General features: G+C 40.1%; 1 protein-coding gene across 4 annotated transcripts in view; it reads left to right on the top strand.

The window, feature by feature from the left end:
* Window positions 1–19,088: 19,088 nt before the first annotated feature.
* The window catches only part of plppr2a (phospholipid phosphatase related 2a), a 70,412-nt gene continuing 68,437 nt past the window's right edge, over window positions 19,089–21,063 (top strand). For 3 of the 4 annotated variants that reach the window (XM_006805039.2, XM_006805041.3, XM_006805040.3), the window contains exon 1: window positions 19,089–19,541. The gene's annotated coding sequence lies outside the window, so the exon portion shown is untranslated. The remainder of the gene's footprint in view (window positions 19,542–21,063) is intronic. The other variant, XM_087839567.1, reaches the window with a different exon arrangement.

Genomic DNA, 21,063 nt, shown 5'->3' with positions numbered 1-21,063 from the left:
ACACAGCTGATACAAATGAACATGACGCAAAACTAAACACACTGAACATGAAACACAAAACTATCAAAATAAAGCAGGAAGCACTGAGATGTAGACTGACACATGAGCTGGACACAGGAAGAAAGACAAATGAGAGAGTGGAGGAGATAGAGACATGATGGTCTGTTGAAACATGGAATTACACACAGGAGAGGGAGTTGAGACATCTCGACAAGACAACATGGAAATGGAAATGTTTCGTCATAGCTGGCTATTTTTAGAGGAATGTATTATTTTGTTTGTTTGTACCACTTAACACTGAACTATGAATCAAAAAAATCTATTTTAAATCATATATTTAGGCACTTTATACTAGAAGCCTGTCTCAAACATGTAATTTGTTCCCATTTCTTCAGTTGAAACTATTTAAAATGTCAAACATAACACATTTAGACAAGGATAAAATGATTTTTTACACCAGTAAAATCGTGGCATATCTCAGTATGATGTGCAGTGTGTCCTTAAAAATTTCACGTGTTTGGACAAGTGGAGGACAAAAGAAGAAGTGCCAGGTCTAAAAAAAACCCATCTAAAGCAGGTGAATAATATCTGAAAGTAATAAATGCCCTTAAACACTAGCAAGGATCTGACACAAAACTTTAGAGATGCATCTCGCTCTTCAGTTGATGCATTTACTGTTCACTGAAGCCTCATCAGAAATGGTCTCAGTGGAAGGATGGCTGTGAAGAAGCAGTTCTTAAGGAAGTGAAACAGGAAAAAAGGGCTAAGGTATACCAAATTTAAACAAGAAGAGGCCTGAAAATTCAGTGGCAACATGTCTTATAGATGGATCCAAATTTGGTTCTGTTTTTAATACGGTCAGCAAAGAAGTATTACAGTGAGTATCTATAAAACATAAAGCGTCACTATCAGCAAACATACTCTCAAAAGCGCCAGTTTGTTGCAATCCGGTTTTGAGTGCGCATCCCACGTAGATTACTTTTTTTTTTTTTTAGTGGTGGAAATAGGGTTCCATAATGGTTTAGAGCTGCATTTCAGCCAGTGATTGAGATATTATTAAAACTGATGAAACTATGAACACAGAAAAATATCCTCCGAGTTTGAGCTACCATGCACCTCCATCTGGAAAGTATCTGATTGGCAGCAGCTTCATTTTTCAGCATGGCAATGATCCCAAACACACTGTCAATGCAGTGAAAGCATACCTAGATTGGAAAACATGCAATGACCTCCCCAGAGCTCAGGCCTCAGTATTACTAAAGCAGTATGGGATCATTTGACAGAGAACAGACGAAAAGGCAGCCAACATCTAAAGAAGAGAAAAACGTCCTTCAAGAAGTCTGGAGAGCTATTCCTGAAGACTACTTAAAGAAATGATAAGAAAGCTGCTTAAGAGAGGTCAGGCTGTGCTGAAGAATAAAGGTGATCATACCAAATACTGACAGTGAAGCTTGTTATTGTACAAACACAGTTTTTACCTCATACACTGGATTTCCATGTATGTTTGCACTTGTTTCAATAAATTGCTGGACCTATTTCCTATTTTCTAACAAAGCATAAGAGGATAGGCTCAAGATGTTTGCACATTCCTCTGTGTGCTTTGCAAATTAAACCATGCTTGTGGCTTGTGTTATGACACCAAAAAGAAGACATCATAGTGGATCTGTCAGAGCGCAAAGATTAACTTTGAAAAGTAACAAGAGAGCAACAGATCTCTTCCTGTATGACACAGATTGTTATGTTTGGCACAAAAATCAACACAACTGTTTTTTTGTAGAGAAAGTAATGATTGAGTGTTTACAAGTAATGGCAGATCATCGTGTCCACAGTGGATGAAATTTGTCAGACACAGGGGGAGACTGCATAACTGGAAGCCTCCTGCCAGCTGACACCAGAGACCCTTGGGGTGAGGGGCCTGATTCAGATCAATATGCTCTATGTTACAAACTTGCCTGAGGCAGACTCATGTATGACACATCGCGGTACATTCAGGTATTTGCGGTCACACAGCTTTTCAAGTGATCGCTCTGTTTTTATCTCAGCCTTCGAGTCTCTTCTGCAGCGTCAGATGGGTTTTTTATTTCTGTGGAGTCGTCATCTTGCAGCACAGATTGTTAGCCATCGTGCGCGGCTCCCTTCAAAGGCCTGCATGCAGCCTGATGTCAGCGTGACTTACTTCATCATTGGCTCAAATCAGCATCAAAGCCCCATCAAACACGAGGCTGTTGCAGATGGCGGCTGTGTGCTCCGTTGCCTTGTTTGTTTGAGTGGCTCTGTCAAGTACTTGTTAATTAGGAAGAAGGGAAACCCGTGCTTCCCAGCAGGCTGAATGCTGCCCTCAACAGCTTTCAATGATTAACCCCTTCCATCTCTCCAAATAACAGATCAGTAAAAGATGATGTTGCTCACTGTTGCACACTATGTGCTGAGCACATTTCTCTCTGTGTGTTTTCATTTGATCCCCTGTGCGCACTCAGACTTTCTCAAAGTACTCCTCAGTGCACATGCTGCCATGCTCGGATGCACTCTCTGTTTGGCTAGAAAGGAAAATGATGTACTGTCTAGAGTTGTCTCAGTTCCTACTATAGCCTGTGCTGAGCTGGGGAGCATCTGTGAGACTAGTAAAGAATGAAAGATATCCGAACAAACATGAACACACTAGTATCAGCATGGCAAACAAAGAGTTAGTTACTTAGCCATTAACGATTTTAAGCGAGCAGTCGCTGAGTTAAACTGATGTTAACTTTGAGCCAAATGGTTACGGCGATAACCACTGGGAATGAAAAATACTTTTAACTGACATATGACAAAGACGGTTACGTACACAAACGGTGCCATTGGTAACTTTATTCTTTGCATCGTCGTCTGAATCTTGTAGATGTCAAGTTACCCACGTTACACACACTCTGTGAAAAACTTTACAATCTACTGACCCAACGTAATCCCTAAACAAACAAGCCTGGTTTTCTTTTGTTTTTTTTGGGACAATCAATGAAGGGTCTTGAGTGACCAAAGGCTGTCGTGTGAGATTTAGTTCCACCCAAGATCTATCCTAACTAAAACTGCTGAAAATGCAGTGCCTTGCAGCTTTGTTTCTGTACAGCGTTCCCATGGAGACACCTGTCCACCAACTACCAAAAGCACCTACAATGGGTACACCAGCAACAGAACTGGACAGTGGATGGGTGGCCTGGTTTTCTTTTTACATCATGTGTCACTGAGGAGGAGATAACAGCAGGTAGAGAACAAGCTTGTGGAGACAGTTTGATGCTCTGGCTGATGTTCTTGGAAAGCTTTGACAACTTAGCTCCTATCTAGAGATTGTTGCAGATTTCCATATTAATGGTACTCTCTGATGGCACTGTAGTCTGTGCCAATCCCCCAAAATTTACATAGCTGGCAACATGTGTTCATGTGTCCACTGGGGAATGTGGATGGGGGAAATTACAACTTGAACACTTTTAATGGCTTAATATTAATCAAATTACTATATATCTATATCTACTATAGCCTTTATAGTGACTTTATCTAGTTTGTTAAGGACTATGTGACAACATTACTTCAAGTAGATTTTGCAGGTGGCAGCACGGTGGCACGGTGGTTAGCACTGTTGCCGCACAGCAAGAAGGTCCTGAGTTCAATTCCACCATCAGGCCGGGGTCTTTCTGTGTGGAGTTTGCATGTTCTCCCCGTGTTTGCGTGGGTTCCCTCCGGGTACTCCGGCTTCCTCCCACCGTCCAAAGACATGCAGCTTGTGGGGATAGGTTAATTGGATAATCCAAATTGTCACTAGGTGTGAATGTGCGAGTGAATGTGAGTGTGAACGGTTGTCTGTCTCTGTGTGTTGGCCCTGCGACAGACTGGCGACCTGTCCAGGGCGTACCCCGCCTCTCGCCCTGTGACAGCTGGGATAGGCTCCAGCGCCCCCCGCGACCCTGAAAAGGATAAGCAGAAGCGAATGGATGGATGGATGGAGATTTTGCAGGTTTTGAATGTTTTGTTCTTCAAGATAACCTCTAGTGAAGTTATCTTGAAAATTAAAACACTTTTGGGGGTTCTCCCTCTAGCCTATCCTAACACTTTAAAAACATGAAACTCATTCTGATTAAGTATCTGTGGGATGGGCTGCAAAAAACAGTCAGGTCCATGGAGGCTTACACTTACACGATCTGGTGCTAATTGAGCTACCCGAGTCATTTTAATGTTTCAATGCCACATTCTAAGCTTACCTTAGCTTAGGAAACATGAGAAAGAAAAAAGGTTGATTTATCTAAAAGTGTTGCAGTATGCCAATTTTTAATAGTTGTTGCACAGTTTAAACACGTAAACATGATAGTTAAAGCACTGTAGATGAATTTCATAACCCCTTTATATATTAACTGAGCACAGAAACCATCCTTTGTGCAAGTTTAAGTGAACTGTTTAAATTTGTGTTTACAGCACAAATGCTTCCCTCTTCCCATTAAACTCTTAGCAAGAAAGCAAAAAGGCTTATTTCCCAAAATGCTGAGCTTGTGATGACGATTGTGTACAATATCAGTGCTGTGACCAGCCACAGCTGTGGGTGCATGTCTTCTTGGAGAACTTCAAGGGCCTGAAATTACATGGCTCGAGTAAATGTGTCTACAGAAATCTTTGATTTGAAATGAGTTGATGTTTCAGCTTCAGCTACTGTGCAGCCCGTTTTGTGTGTGTGGTCTGAGAGTTCTCACACTTAACATGCTCTGGCAGTAAGTCAAAGTGGTGGTGTCAAAACGTATGCAGAAATCGCAGCGTTTATTCTCCATGGATTACCTCAGGCAGGCCATTATTTAAATGTTGCCATTGTTGCATTTTTCACTTGCACCTCAACTGATGTGACACGCCACAGCAACTTCAGCTTAGTCCCATTTGTGAAACGCCCTGAAGATAAGACGCATATGTATAAAGTATAAAGACTTGGATTAAGTGCGTTGCGATGATCTCATGAAGCTCATGAACCCAATTTTTTTTTTATAAAAGTAAGTCTGCTAAGAGTTGCCCTGTATTTATAGAAAATAAAACTACAAGATTATGAGACCTACATAGGGATGAATAGAAAATGTCCTGTTTGGAAAAGCACTTCCTCTGTTAGACAAACTTGTACTTTCTTTGGGGAAAATGAAGTAAACTTTCTGGTAAATCAATTTGCATCTTTGGTGAAAAAAAAATGACATCAGTTTGATTTGTGGGAACATATTTTTTCTGCCTCCACGTTTCCTAAAATAACCACAGTTTTGCTTTGGTCATGAGAAGCTGACCTCAGCAGCACTGCACAAATCTCATATACTAGTCCTTCGCTCACAATCCTCCTAATCCTTTTTCCCCACACTGCTCCTGCTTTTGCTGGATTTGGCTAAAAACCTCCTATGAACTGCAGCTCGGAGACTTTACTGTCATATTACTAACTGCTAGATACACTTTTAACTTTCTTAAAATCGACTTAGAAAAAAATAAGCTATGCAATGGAGCAATATTGATAAGCCAATCAGTAGTGAGCATAGTGATTGGCTCCAATTAACTTCCATTTAATGTAAAGTGCGTTTATGAAAGTACAGGTAGTTAAAAGCAAGTGTTAAAGATAAAAGTTACGTTTTTGTTGTTTTTTTAACTGCACTTTAAAAAGCTGCCTTGCCTATGTGACTCAGTGTTCAGAGGAAAAATTGTGCACCTAGTTAGCTCAACAGCCCTTTCTCACTTTCCACAGGACCCTCTCATCTTGCTCACAGCTGTTTCCCAGGCTGTAATCTACTCTGACAAATTACTTTCAATTAAAACATACAAAGACAACAAAGTCTGATTAAAGCAGATTTAATAAGACATCTGCTGCTTGTTTGTGTGAACATGTTTGTAACATATGCGCAGTCACACTGTGGAGACCTCCTTCTAGCTCTTTGGCCTTTTGCTGACTTCTGCTCTGCAATCTGACCCTCTTTTTTTTAATGAATGTTTCAAATCCAAGATAAAAAGAACTGGAGTATTTACCACGGGCAAAATCAAACCAACGATTACACTACAAATGAAAAGTGTTTTTTCTGTTCTCACAGCCAGTTAAAATTTTAAAGCCAGACACCCTCAAAACACTTCTATTTACTGCATCCTAAAATGGTTACAGAATCCATAAATATGCACAAATGTGTCTTTGGTGTACACAGCTACACTTTTCCCCCCCAATAATTTGCTTTTGTGGAGGTTACCTTAACTTGGCTCTCTTTTTTGTTAATATATAAAACTTCTGAATTAAAGATACTTATAAAAGTGTTTATTATTATACCTGTAAAGCCTGAACCTTGAAATAATTGACAGGAAATACACTTTTTTTAACTGAAGCGTTTATTGGACCTTTTGGAAAACTTTCAAACAAAAATTGAGTTATAACTTTCCATATATATATATGTTTTAATTGTTATCAGTCTTTCCACAACTGGGATTTGTGCAATTTATTGGGGGGAAAATATAAATCAAATATGATATACTTGACATTACAGCATTATGTTCATTCTTCTCCATCATGTCCAAATCAGCCTGATAAAGTTCCTTAATACATGTGTTATGTATGGCCCAAAATGGCCTCCATACAAGAACGTAGTAAGCTCTAATGTTGACCAACAGGAAACCACCACGCTCACATTGTGATGTGAGCAGTGTGAGCGTTTTTTCCCTCCAAGTCAGAATACTGGCTGAAGACACAACTCCGGCCTGGAATCCAAGAGGTCAGGGTTGTTAGCCTTATCAGGCCTGGCGTTGTTAGAGGGTGGGTCTCCACATCAGATCCCGGGGCTTCCACTCTCAAGATCAAACTTCTCCAAATCTTGACCAATTTCCTTTCCTTGGGCACAGAGGGTCTCCAATCCAGTCTCTTTTATTCCAGCAGATCCACATGAATCCTACTTAAAACGAGTCCTCCCTCCAGCATCATCAGATTACCTTAAAAGCAAAACCAGGCCAGGTTAAAAATCATTTCCTTTAAAATGTGCACTTTTCATCCTGGAGTCTCCAAGGTCAACTGGCTTCCCTGTTGCAACAGTGTCCTACAAAAACAACAATACCCCTCCCCCTTTCTATTCCCTCTCCCCTTTAAAGAGAAGGGCTCAAATCCTTCCCAATCAACTGCTCCCTGTACTGAACTCCAAATAGCTGTCAGCTGGACTAGAGTAGAATTTCCCCCCCCCTATGGGTGTGGCCCACACCTCACACAAGACACAAAAACATCAAAGCATACAATTAGTAAAAAAATGAAAAGTAATGCCAACCCAAATGTTTAGTGGATGATTCTCTCAATTCTTTTCCCAGTGCTACACTCTGCAACACATTCTGTACCTTTTGAGGCCCAATCTTTAAAAACAAGAGCCTCTCTCTCAGGTAGACATCGTGTTTGCCTTAAATGTGCCTAATATGCCTGATATGTTGGCTAATCTGAGGTAGAGAATTGAATTCCCTCAAGCAAATGATAAAAAAAACAGCATACAAATTGTTTATCATATGCTTAACTACAGCATTTTTGTGTGTCTGTGTACCTTTACCACTGTGTCCAAGTACAGCTAAGTTCACATCCTGTGTTTCCATTTCTACCCTGAAGTGGGTGATCTCGCCCAGAGAAAGGCAATTGTCTATGGTGTGAAGATACGAGATGTGCAGCACCTGAAATTACGGATACTGGATGCCTGTGCTGGCATTTCTCCTGCGGTGTTGCTATCAGTGTGTGAAGAGTGGGAGAAGAGGGTTTCATTGACAATCCAACACAATGGGCAGCACATTGAACACATTTTATAAGTGGTCAGAAACTTGTAAATAACTCATGAAAGAATAAAGTTACGTTGAAACCAAGCACACCATTGTTTTTCTTGTGACATTATCAATAAGTTTGATGTGTCACACGGCCCTCTTCCTATTGAAAAAAAAAAGTTGTATCCAAGATGGCCGACTTCTAAATGGCCACCATGGTCACCACCCATCTTGAGGAGTTTGCCCCCTCACATATACTAATGTGCCACAAACAGGACTTTCATATCACCAACCATTCCCATTTTATTACGGTGTATCCATATAAATGGCCCACCCTGTAGAACAAGACTTGGAATAGACCTCAGCTGCATAGTTCAGTAATAACAACCGAACACATCATGCTTCCTCTATCGAAGAGTAAGTATAACAGAGAAAAACAGCTGTTTGTTTAATTTTAATATAAATGAAACAAACATTTTTCCATTTTTAAAAGAAAATCTGATGGCAATGGAAAAGCTAAATTCTGAAGTAGACAGATGTGTAAGGTGTCGTGTCTAGTTTTGCCCAGGAATTACTGAATTGCTATATCCACCCCTGCAAAGAACACACGGAAACGACATCTCTGTATTATCGTATGCCAAGCGTCATCTGTTGGGTTGAACTGGAGCATTCAAAGGCATGTCTTCTTTAATCAGGCATCTTCCATTTTCTCGCTACCGAATAAAGCTAATCTTTTGAGCTAAGACGTTGTAAGCTTACAGTTACTCTCCATGGGATCTTTCCCCCCTGCTGAAACAAATCAAAGAACTGCTGCAACCTACACATTAAGAGCGGATGCACAGCAGCACCCACATCCTCAGAAAGAAATGTATGATTTCAGCTAGTTTGCACACATTCATCTGCCCACAAAATAGCCAGAAGGACATTGCATGCTGACACTTTAACCAGCTCAGAGCAAGACCTTGCAGCATGCATAGAAGTTTATATGCATGACACAGATAAGAAGCAATTATGCAACATTGCCTCTCTGTCCTCCCTCCCGGACTGCAGCTCTGTCTTATGCTGTCTGGCAGCATTGCATATTTCTTGTTTAGCCATCATGGGACATGAAGCGCTGGGGGCACACACGCAGATTTTTTTCTACTGTAGCCCATAACAGTCCCTTCTGACTGTCTCTGATATATGTCCACATAGCTACAGCAGGATGACCAAAGCGACAACATATTTAAGGTTAAAACACTTTTCTTATTTACTTCCTGCCTATTATCAAGGATGCCATCCTTCTGTCCTTCTGACTTTCACAGAGAGTCCCTGGAGAGTGTATGAAAAGAAGGGAGTAAAGGATCAGCGATAGCAGATATACGGGGTCACAATACATGAAAAAGGATTAGCATTCAAGCTCATATACGGTGCAACTCACAGTACGAAACATATTTTTCCTTAGCAACTGGTGGAAACACATGTAATGTGATGTAATGTGACATAATTTAAGAAAGCTCAAAATGATTTGTGATGACAAACATCATGTGGTGATCAAAGTCATTTTAGTCATTTTGATATCGAGGTTGCATCTTAACCCCATACATTACTCTGTGTTTCAGTCAGGTATTGTCATCCTGCAGGAGCATGCTGTCTGCCTGGAATAATAAAATGTCTGACTAAACACAAGTTTTAATCCAATATTTTGACTGCTGTGACAGACAAGGGCAGTGCAGCCTGAGGACAAAATTGGATTTAAATGTAGGTTTTTGCCCAGGCTTCTTCGCTAGTCCCACAACACTAAAACGTTCTTTATATAATATAAAATCTTGCAACAGTTTTGTGGTTCTAAGGCCCACACATGATAAATCGGCTGCTTACTAAAAAAAATCTCTAGAAAAGCCAATCCTTAATCTATTTTGCATTAACAGGCAATACGAGTTTGAAATAGGAGAGAGGAGGACTATTTTTGGCTGGAACAAAGCTATTTCTGGCCTCTGCTGAGGCACTTTCTCTAAATAGCCGTCTGCTTTTGTGAACCTCAAATCATTTTCTATTTCTGCTTCATTTACATTTCTGCCTTTGTTCCTTTTTTAATCGTGAAGATTAAATGATCCCACTACTTGGCCCTGAGATCAATAAAATATACAAATGGCTACATCCTTCTGAGTCTGACCCATTTTTTTTTCTTTTAGACTCTTGCTTTAGAAAAGAAAAGATTCTACAAGGTTGCAGAGCTGATCAAGTTGAACAAAATGCAGGGAGGAAGCACACGCTATTTGGTCCTTTTTAGGATGGAGACCTTTAACCCAAAATGACACGCAGAGCTAAAAACAAAATCCTATTTTATCTACTTAAAATCTCACAATGTATACAATTATTCAAACCGTCTTTCAAACAAATTCAATATGAGCTTAAACATTGGTGTCTTTTCTATGTTGTACTTTGAATGAAATATGGGTTTATAAGTTTTGCATTTTACACAGGGTCCCAACTTTTTGAAATTGTGGTTATAATAATTTATAAATGTAAAATTATAAAATTAAAACGATGAACATAAACAGATTGACAGCTGTAGTAGATTGCCACAGTTGCCTGTGAATAAGCGTAGCTCTTCAAGGTGACTTAAATCAAAGGTTTGTATTCTGGTTATATTCTTATATAAAAGCAACACTGCTGAGCACCTATGTCCGTCTGCAGTATTAGTGACTATTTGTGGAGGAATTTCCCCCAAAAAGCTTTTAACTCTATGAGCTTCTGGCTGGACCCTGAATATAAGAAATTAATGTTAATTTTTTTTTGTTTACTCTAGTGCGACTGCAGTATAAACCACCTTAAAATTTATAAGGACCAAAACCAGTAGTGGTTCAAAAACACTTGATATGTTGTCTTTACCTGGATCATGCCACACTGGTTATACAGCAATGTGTTATTCTACAATCAGTTAATTTCTACAGTTACAAAAATGAACTTTATCTGGTAGATTTATTGTTTCTTAAATGCTATCCACTATTGCACCAGCTTTTCTGGGCTCTGGTTGCACATTCAGCATCCTACCGACCGGGCAGCATTCCAACGTGAAGATTTATGGTCTCCAGACTGATCATATCTGTGATGCAGGCTTTCCCCCCATAACTGGGTCACCTGATAAGACAGTAATGGGTCTGAGGGACAGAGCCCCTAATAAATTATGCAAAGGGAGAGATGAGACAAGACTGTTGTTACTATAGATGGTGGTTTTGAAAAGCAGCTTGAAAGGTGGTGGTGATGGGGGAGGGGGGGGGGTGTTAAGTGGAAGGGACATATATTTCATAGTGGTCTATGGTAAGTCAGAAAGGAGTTAACTGAAGAGTTACCCGTCTGTGTCCATCCATCATGTTCACAAAGCTAACTAAAAGTAAGAAACTCAGTGTTCTGAGTTCTACCTTCCAGGCTCCAGCAATACAGGACTCGTTTTTTCCCCCAGCTTGTCAGCATGGATCTCCATAAACCACTTTAATTGTCATGATGGACAGACAGAGTTTAAGCTAGGGCAGAACTGAAACAGGTGAGGGAGGGCCTCTAAGGTTAGAGCTGGCTGCAAAGCTGAGTGATTCATCGATGTCACTGTGTGAGAAACAGTCAGCTTTCTCATCCCAGAAAATCACACATTAGAGCCAAGCGAGGTGAAGAAGAGGTGATGATGGAGTGGATGGCAGAATGTCACCATGATGGACAGAAACCCACTACGACATGTTTATTTATTGTTGAACAACACTCATTAATGCATAAAGGAGTCTCTGTATATATCTGGCTGTGTGGAATCATGACTTGTCCAGCGTGTATCCGTTCTCCTGCCTGGCGCCAAGTGCCCCTCTTAATCCTGGCTGGATAAGCTTTTAAGAAAATGAATTTTTGAATGGTATTTTACATAGTTAGCCACAAATCTCCGGGACTGAGTGGCAGAAATTTGGACTACTCCTTCATTCAAAATTCTTTACTTGTTAGATGTTAAAGGTTTTCCTGGATGGACTCTGTACTTTAGGGAGTCTCTTGTCTGTGCCAAATATGACCTTTTAACATTCAGAGTGCATTTTGTCAAAGAAAACTGTTGACCCCTGAAAGCCTCCTAGATCCCAAAGCAAAATTACTCCAATTAATTTGATGTTTTTGGCAAACTTTCAGTTGTCTGAAATCTGCTACACTAATATTATATCGACAGTGGCCGTATTTACTAGTACATTTTAACTGATATTTGACGACACTGACTGTTGTGCTTGATGGCATTTTCTCTGTGTTTCTGTGTTGACATGATGTAGTTAAGTTTGGACAGAATAGCAAAAGAGACAGCCCTGAGCTTATGTCTCTGATTCAGCAGAGTAGTAGAATCTTGCCAAGAAGCCAAAAAAAGAGTTCTGGAGGTTTGCCTGCTTTTTTCTTTCTCACGTACTCACACATACTCTTCTTTTTACACATTCTAGACAATAAAATAGCTTCACAAAGCTGTCCAGCTGAACTATTCCCAGATATTCAAAACTATCAAGCACAAAGGGTTGCATGCAAATTTTAAGGACAAGAAACTCAGACTTGCTATATACAGTATAACCTCACTTCTACTACTACTCCCGCCCCATGAAGTCTGCTACTACCGCTGCTTGACATCTTGGCCTCATAACCCCTATGTGCACTTGCCTGGCCAGCTGTAGCCAGTCATCATTACAAATTAAAAAGCTGTGGGCTGTTCAAGTCTGATAGTGCAGATCTTTTCACTCACAGTAGGACTGACATTCGGAGAATTTTATGGTTTTATGTAACCCTCCACCCATCTACGATGTCACCAACACTTTGAACTGCCAGTGCAAAGTCCCGACACCGCAGGAGCATTTTTAAAGATTCTACCCAGATGGAGTGTGAACAACTATTCCCTTCATCTCTCGCGTCCTCCCACCCATCCTCTCTTGGTCCTCCGCCCCCACCGTTGCATGTCCTACCTAATGAGGCGCTCTGCTTCAGCATGTGGGTGTCTTATCGCAAGTCTCACCAGCCTTGGGCTCCAATCTGGATTTGTTAACACCATCAGACCCTCAGCGCTTCACTCTGCGTCTCTCTCTGCTTTCAAAATCTGAAACGCATATAAACACATAAAACTAAATGCACCCGATCACACATTATATATATATATATATATATATATATATATATATATATATATATATATATATATATATATATATATATATGTCTTTTTTTCATGGGATTTCTTTAAATTTAAAAAAAAAACAGACAAACAATTACATTTTTTCCAGTTTTGTTTCTGGATCCAACTGTATCTAAGCTGTAAATAGAAGTTAAGCAAAACCCTAAAAGTTGAATCTGTTCATCTGGATGTAAAGTTTTCAGTAGGTAAAACATTTCGTCACTCATCTAATTGATGTCTTCAGTCTCTTGTGTGACTGTAATGTTTGATATTTTGAGTATTTTAGCATCCTATTTCACAACTGATGGATTATTGACTTTGACATCGAGCGAGGAAGCATTTGGAAAAGTGGCAGTGAGGAAGTCAGAGAGGAACTGGTGGCAGCAGGGATAAGGATGATGACAGTGATGATGATGGGTGGTCGAGTGCCTGGACTTCAGCCACCACTTTTAATAAAAGCAACCTGACTATAGCTATTTGTCTCTTTAACGCTTGGGTCATATCATTCCTGTTTCCTGCCATGGACTGAGCTCTTTGTTGTTAGTGAGGTGTCCGCTGAGGATTCATTGCAAATCATGCATGAATGACTTCTTGTTTACTACATGTTTTGAATTGCATAGAAAACAGCTACTTTAGATGCAGACTGTTGTTTTATTTTCATTTTATTTATAGGATATGCTGAAATGTTTATATAATAATTTATATTCCACATCCTTTGCATAAATACATCACTAGTACATTAGCTATTCTTTTTTCTTCCAAGCAAATATTAGTTTGGATATATTACTATAACATATAGCGTTACTATAATGATCGTAGCATATATATGCATATGTCTGTACGTACCCTAGCTCCTCCTTAACAGGTGGGCCGATCTAAACAAAACTCATCAAACATGCAGTGATTATTAACATTTATACTTATTTATACTTACTAAATTATTATCTATTATATAATCCTAATTATTTTGATTTGCATAGATATTATGTTAATTTCATCATCCCCCTGCAAATGAGGCGCTACTTGCTCCTTCATGTATCACATTCAACTTACACTGGCTTGTACGACTTTATTTGTATCAAGACTGACACTATATATATATATATATATTGAAATGAATGGAAATTGAATTTTAACATTAACTGGTAATTGATACAGAGCAAAACTGACAGATTTCAATCTAAAATGTACACAAAATAAAAGAAGAATAAAGCCATAGAATGTGTAAATGATGCTGAATCTACAGTATTTAAGATTAAGATTACATTAAGTAAATTGATGTAAATTAGGATCTTAGCCTTTTGTAGTTTTTGGTATAGGAAAGGGATTTACAATAGATTTTTCAAGTATTTTTCAAGCAGTGTTATAGATCTGTGGCACTAAGGAAAACAACAAAGGTAGATGATAATTATGGGGTTCGTGACTCATTTCACATCACATACAGTCTTCTGAAACAATGTTATTGTTAAAAATATTGATTTTAGAGACTTTAATGTTGACTGGTGGGACTAATAATAGGTTAGATTCTAAGAGGAGCTGTGTGCTGAGCATAATTTAACAAATGTGATTTATTTTCATGCAGGTTTGCTACCTGTCACTTACATTACTTTGCACTGTTATCCATTAAAATGAGCCTGTCACTATCCCTAGCTTGGAGTTGCCTCCATTTACATCTCATTATAGAAAGATTGCTGCTCTACCGTCACGTTCTCTGCTTCGGGACCCCATCTGGTGTGTTCACAATAACATGCATCATTTCCCTCTGTGCCCGAGGGGTTTATAGCATTCCGACATGAACAAGGGACCACTTCAGTTGATCCTGTGTAAAGAGGTGGGGGTGATAATAGCCGACCGCAGCTCAAGAAATCAAGTCGCATGAGATGGAATTTATTTTCCAATCACTGTGAAAAGGAAGGAACACCTGCTGTAGGCCCCACCTTGATATTTGCAGAAGCATGCTGTAGTGTTGATGGTTTGTCACTAATGGCGGGGTTTTTTTTCAGGCAATGGGACATTTCTTATGACTAACAAGAAGCCACACAGTTCCATGGTAAAACCTCTGATAAGAGGCTATGGTATGAAATGATTTCTTTAAGGGAAATCCTTCATATAATTTAAAGAAGACTCTTGAAGAAGCCACTCAGTATCTGTGTGTCAACACTTGAGCTGCTAAACATGCCACAAATCTACTGCATGATGAGTGGTTAATTCAGTTTAATTCTTCTGGATACTTTTTTACAAATATTGGAACAGCTGCTAAATACTGTACTTCCTTATGTTTGTCCAGCTGTGTTTAAGATAAATGTACATTACCAAGCACAAATCAAACTATGCACCAGAATGATATCTACTATTTACTCATGTGTTTAGATTTACAGACTGTCAAAGTTGCCATATTCAAAATAATTAATATACAGATGTGATCTAACTGGTCTGGTTCAAGACTGAGAAACAAAATTAGAGCTTTTTTCTCAGTTTAACTGGAAGAATTAGCACAGGATCAAGTGGGATGAACAGACAAAGGGGGGATAGCGGAGGAATGTGGTCCTTTGTTCTAAGGCTGATTAATGAATTTCCCTTCTGGACCACAGCTGGAGCTCTTGGCATAATGATACAAGGAGGTATTTGGGGGCTTCTGTGCTGGTGAGTTGATGTTTGGGGAGCTGTGCAGGATGATGTTTGTGGTAATAGAGGGATCATGTTTGTCTCTATTCATTTATGTTTAAATGATGGGCGTAAAATGAGTTATTAATGTTATGTAGCCTACTGATGTGCCCCACTTTTTCCCCAGTATGTGGCTGGATATTTTAAGCATGGTTGTCTTGTATGAAAAAAGCCATTTGTGTCCTTTGAATGATTTTCTTGTAGACATTCATACCACTGTCATATGTGCAGAGAAAATATAAATATATTATATTATCTTTATAAGTATAAAACAAAACATTAAGAACAATCTTGTCAGAATGCAAGTTTCACACCTCTGTTGTTTTAAATGTATTAAGCCCAACTTCTTATTACCTTATTAGTGAAATTACAGTAGCTTTATTTTTACTACACAAACTCATCAAAGTCTCCAGCATTATTATATAATTTCTTATTGAAACACCGCAGAGCCACCATGGTATTTAGTAAGTGAGTCATTTGTATAAAAAAAATGATAAAGGATAAATGACTGCAACAGCTAGCTACAAGTAATAGATTGACTGGTTGGATAGATGCAAAAACAGATGGTGTTTATCCATTACTAAGAAGATGGATGTAGCTACTGTCACTTCACCTACTGAAAATACATTTTAAGCCTTGTGTTTGGCATTTTATTCTTTCCATCTTGGTTTATTGAATTCTGAAATGTTGCAATTCAACAAGAAAATAGAAAGGTTAGTTATCAGCTAAAGCTAGCAACCCTGCTGCTAATCTGCTAATTACAGCTAAGTAACTGCTAATGAAATACCAGAAATCCAGTTACCAAAACTGAAACACAAACTTCAAACCAGGCTGTAACACTTCTTTGATAATTGTGTTGAAAAGAATCTAAAATTCAGCCCAACACAACAACCACAATCAAGAGGTCTAGTTCAGTCATTCAGATTAGCTGAGGTAAGGCCTACAGCTAGCAGCCTAACAAAGCAGTCACAGCCATCTTTAGTCATGTATAACTTTAAGACAAAATAATAATATAATATTGACCACAACACAGCAATAAAATTCTGGCAAGGGACCAAAATCAAGCTGTAAACATTTTTAATTCTGCTATAACAATGGACATTTAAACATGGGAGTTAGTGGGAATTAATTCTATTTTTGAGTTAGCCTCAAGTGGCTATTTGTGGAACTGCAGTTTTGTTTATTTGTTTGTTTTTTTATTTCTGCATTGACTTAATTTTTACCACCAGACTTTGATACTTTTAATTACTACAATGCTTACATAGCTAATTGGTTGCAGCAGTAATATGAATGCAGGCAAGTAGCACACATATAAACTACAGATGCTTTACTGGATTAACTGTGCAGCGCGCACGAATAAGTAAATGTGCATACAGTATCCTACATCAAACCTGATTCCAATGACTAAATTTGCGTTTTCCTGTGTATGGTTCTGATTGCAATGGTTTCCATGGAAACACCCAATTCATACACAGAAACAGCTCAGTCAATTCTCCTTGAGGTCTGGACTTCTTTCGTTTTTGGCCTTTCCTCTTCTTTCTTTTGCCCTTCTCTATCCTTCACCTTCTCAGACTTCTCTCTCCATCAGTCATGGACATAGTTTGAGGGGTTTCCACTATAAGCTTGGCGTGGGTGAAAGCAGTCAGAGAGGGGGTTGGACAAAGAGAAACGGAGCAGGGTATATGAGCGGGAGGAGAGTAGACCCTTGGGACAGGCATCCAACCTGCTGTAAACCATAATGGCCCCATAACAGGCAGATTTCTCATTTCTAAGATGCTCAGCCCATATCTCATCTACCACTATGACAATCCCACTGAGACCCCTACAAGTCAGGACAGTGCACTCAGCACTGGAGGAGGGGAAGTGAAACCCAGTGATGAGGTAATTTGAAAAGAATGACAGAGAATAGTGATGAATTTCACAAACTGTTAGATTTGATTTCCACATCTACTTGTAGGTAAATAATTGCACAACAGGAAGGTTATTTGATTAGTCCATGCCCATTTGTGGCCTTTATTCTTACTTCTTACAATGCTAATGGTTTCACCAGCACGAGAAACTAAATCGCCATTGGGTTACTGGTGTTCTTTGCCTCTTTTTTTGATGGATTGTCACTCCTAAAATAGGTCAGGAGCTGTGTGCATAAAATAAGCCTGCGGGCTGTTAATGCCCCAAAGGTAATGCTATATTAATGAAGACTGGGCATAGTGGAAGCCACTAGGAGCCTACCACACAAACAGACCTAAGACCTCAACCTTGATTCCTTTTGCACCTCTGGGTCTCTAAGCTGCAGACACCAACATCCTATTAATGTCTATAGTAAGTGGACAAAAGAGTGAAAAAACATGACTTTTGAAGCTTCTAGCAAAAGGTAATCAGATCTGAGATTTTTAATGCTCATCCAGTGACTTAAAGGGGACCAGCTATGCTTATTCCCCAAAACATATTTTTATTCTTGAAGACCCACCAGCTCTCTCATTCATATTATACAGAAACAGCTGTTTTGGACACTACCAACAAGAAAGCTTGTATTTTTTTTGTTATGGTGCCTATGACACTTATTATATTTGTTGCATTTGAGTAGCGAATGCCAAAGAAATGGCTCTGGAAATTCTTTTTCTTGGCATTCATTTGCTGCTAATAACAACAATATGTTTTTTATTTTGGGAAATTTTAAGATATTTCTGTCTCATCCAAAAGTGATGAGAGTTCTCTGCAACTCTCTTCATTACATTGTCACTGCTGCTCCTGTCTTCAGCTGTCAGTATGGCATTGTCCTGACCCTTTACAGAGAAGCATTGCTTCAGAACTGGTGGACTTTAAGAATAAGGTGCCGTCAGAGGCTTGTTTTGCTGTTTTAATGTCTGTTTCTTTGAGATCTACATGAAATACTGATTGCTAAAAACATTTTGCCAAGCTTGTATTGCATTTCTGTATTTTTTTCTCTGCGTAACAGCAAACTTTCATTCACCTCTGGGGTAAACGTGCACTAGTGTCCAGCCTGGCTCTCTGCTACCAGCTCTGACCTAGATCAATAGCCAGCCATGTATCATTAACCCACATCCAGAGTGTGCTTCGCTGGAGGCATGCAGCTGTGAACCCTTATAAACAAACAAACAAACCTACACACACACACACACACACACACACACACACACACACACACACACACACACACACACACGAGAAGCCTTCCTTTCCACTTCCATCCCATTTTTTAAATCTGTGGAATTCCTTGACCCCTCTTTCCTCTGATGTTCCGGTCAAGTTTGTGTCCTTTACGTGAACGCACAAAGGACAGAACAGTAAAAGGGGAAAAGAAGAGAAACCAAGAATGGATGGAGGGAGTTAGATAAAGGAAGAGATGGATGGATGGAGGGAGAGAGAGAAGGGGAGGGATGGAGAGGCAAAACAAGCTTTGAATACAAATGAGCTGACACACATAATGCATGCCCTCCCTTCCTCTCTCTCCTTCCCTCTCTCTCTCTCCCCCTCTCTCATGCTCTAGATCACTGTCTCTCTCTCACACACACTCTTACTTCCTCGAACACATGTGCTTGCACTCTCTCCCTCTCCTCTGTGTCTCCTCATCGGATCAGCGGCGCACAGGAGGTGATTTCAGCCACTTGATTTATTAGTCATCGCTGGTTGTTGGAACAAGCTAATTAAAAGGAGCGCGAGCGTGTGTGTTTGTGTGTGTGTGTGCGTGTGTATTTGTGTGTAAGATTTAGAGACTGACGCTGCTGCTGCTTCTTCTGCTGCTGTTGCTGCCGTCCCCTTCATCAGCTCTCTCACGCTTTGCTGTGGAGCAGGCGAGAGGAGAGGAGAGAGAAGAGGAAGAAGAGGAAGAGAAGGAGGAGAAAGAGAGAAGGGGCAGACACCTGGGTGGAAGGACATTTTCACACCACTTCCCCTCATCATCTCTTCTGACATGGCCACCGCTTAGGAATCTGGTGCCGTGGCAACCGTCAGATCCAAGGTAAGGAGGGAGGGGGAGTGGTGAATGAAGAGGCAGACGGGGAGGCTTTCCTCTCCTCGCTCCCATGCCGGGATGATTTGAACAGCATGCCTGCCCGGGATGCTGTAACGGAGCAGCCGCTGTTGGATTTTCTGCACCCTAACCGGTCAAAGACCCGCTGTTACGTGCTTCTTCTAAGAGTCGTGTGAATGTGGGGGGAGTGTCTCTCTGTGGTATTCCCCAAACAGAAGCCCTAATTATTGAGCACTGGGTAAATCCTATTATGGTTTTACTCTCACCCTTTTACTTTGTTCTTTTAATAGTAGGAAGGGATTGCCCCTTAGTCAAAGGAGTGGGATGTTTGCTGTTTGTTTGTGACTCAACTCAGGTGTCAGGATAGGTGCATTGTTCACACATAGCCTCTATGTGTGGAAGAAGCGTGCTGAGTAGGACAGTGCATGCAATCTGACTTGCAAGTGAGTGGTTTGACAATTGCAGGACAAAAAATAAATAAATCTCAACACACTGAACACACACACACACACACACAAGCGAGCTGAGGTATTCGACAGTTTGCTCTGATTGCATGTTCTGGCACCTGACTCCATGCAAATGGTCCAAAACAGTGTCCAAAATACCGAGTAATACTCTGCTGACAAAGTCTTGGATATTTAGTTTGCAGCTCGTGTATGTCTTTGGCTGTGGTGCAGACATGAAATAGAGGAACGGGTGACTGACAGTTGGTATTTTAACACTGCATTGCTGCTGCACATCCTCTCATGTTACCGCTGCACAAATGTGGATTTTTGCATAAAAAGACATGCAAGAGCATGCTTTGGTAAAGCAGGAGTGAGCATGATCCAGATTGTTTTGCCCAATTAGCTTTTGTGTGTGTGTGTAATAGAGAGAGAGGTTGTGTCTAAGTGTGTGCTTACATGCACAGGGATGTCCTGGGGCAGGGTGCTGGACTGCAGAGGCAAAAGAGAGGACATATGGCTGCCTGGGTCTCTTCTCTTTGACGGGAGTCCTCAGAGCAGCAGACGATTCAAATGTCCTGCTCCCCCTGAAGTGCAGGCGTGTGTGTGTGTACTTGCTAGTGTTAATTCAACTTTCCCCTCTGCTGCTCCCTTTGCTTCTCTCATCTCCACCATTTTGATTTCAGTTCTCTCATGTTTTATATTCCGATGGGTGTATTGCTGGTGTGTGTGGCTATGCAACAAAGTCTCTTTGTCTCTGGTCTGTTTTGGGAGTTTCTCGCCATCATTGTGTTTGCTGACAGGTTGATTTCATTTTCTCTAATTGATAGATGGACTATTCGATTAGGCCCCTTTTCACATGGACCTTTTAAACAACCAGCTGGACCGCTTCTCACTTTCATGCACTCACTCTGCTATACAGACACAGATTTTAACCAGCATTTCTAAATGACTGCCACGGGCTCACTTTTTCAAGAACGTAAGTAATTGCAGTTCGAGGTGGATCAGTTATGTATGACCTGCTGATTGCAGTTATCTAAGAACTAAGAAGTCATTGACACTTTTTT

This window comes from Neolamprologus brichardi, chromosome 4 (genome assembly GCF_056152115.1).
Source record: "Neolamprologus brichardi isolate AB-2024 chromosome 4, ASM5615211v1, whole genome shotgun sequence".
Taxonomy (NCBI): Eukaryota; Metazoa; Chordata; class Actinopteri; order Cichliformes; family Cichlidae; genus Neolamprologus; species Neolamprologus brichardi.
Note: the sequence above shows the minus strand (reverse complement) of the source record. Positions and strands in the feature narration are given on the sequence as shown.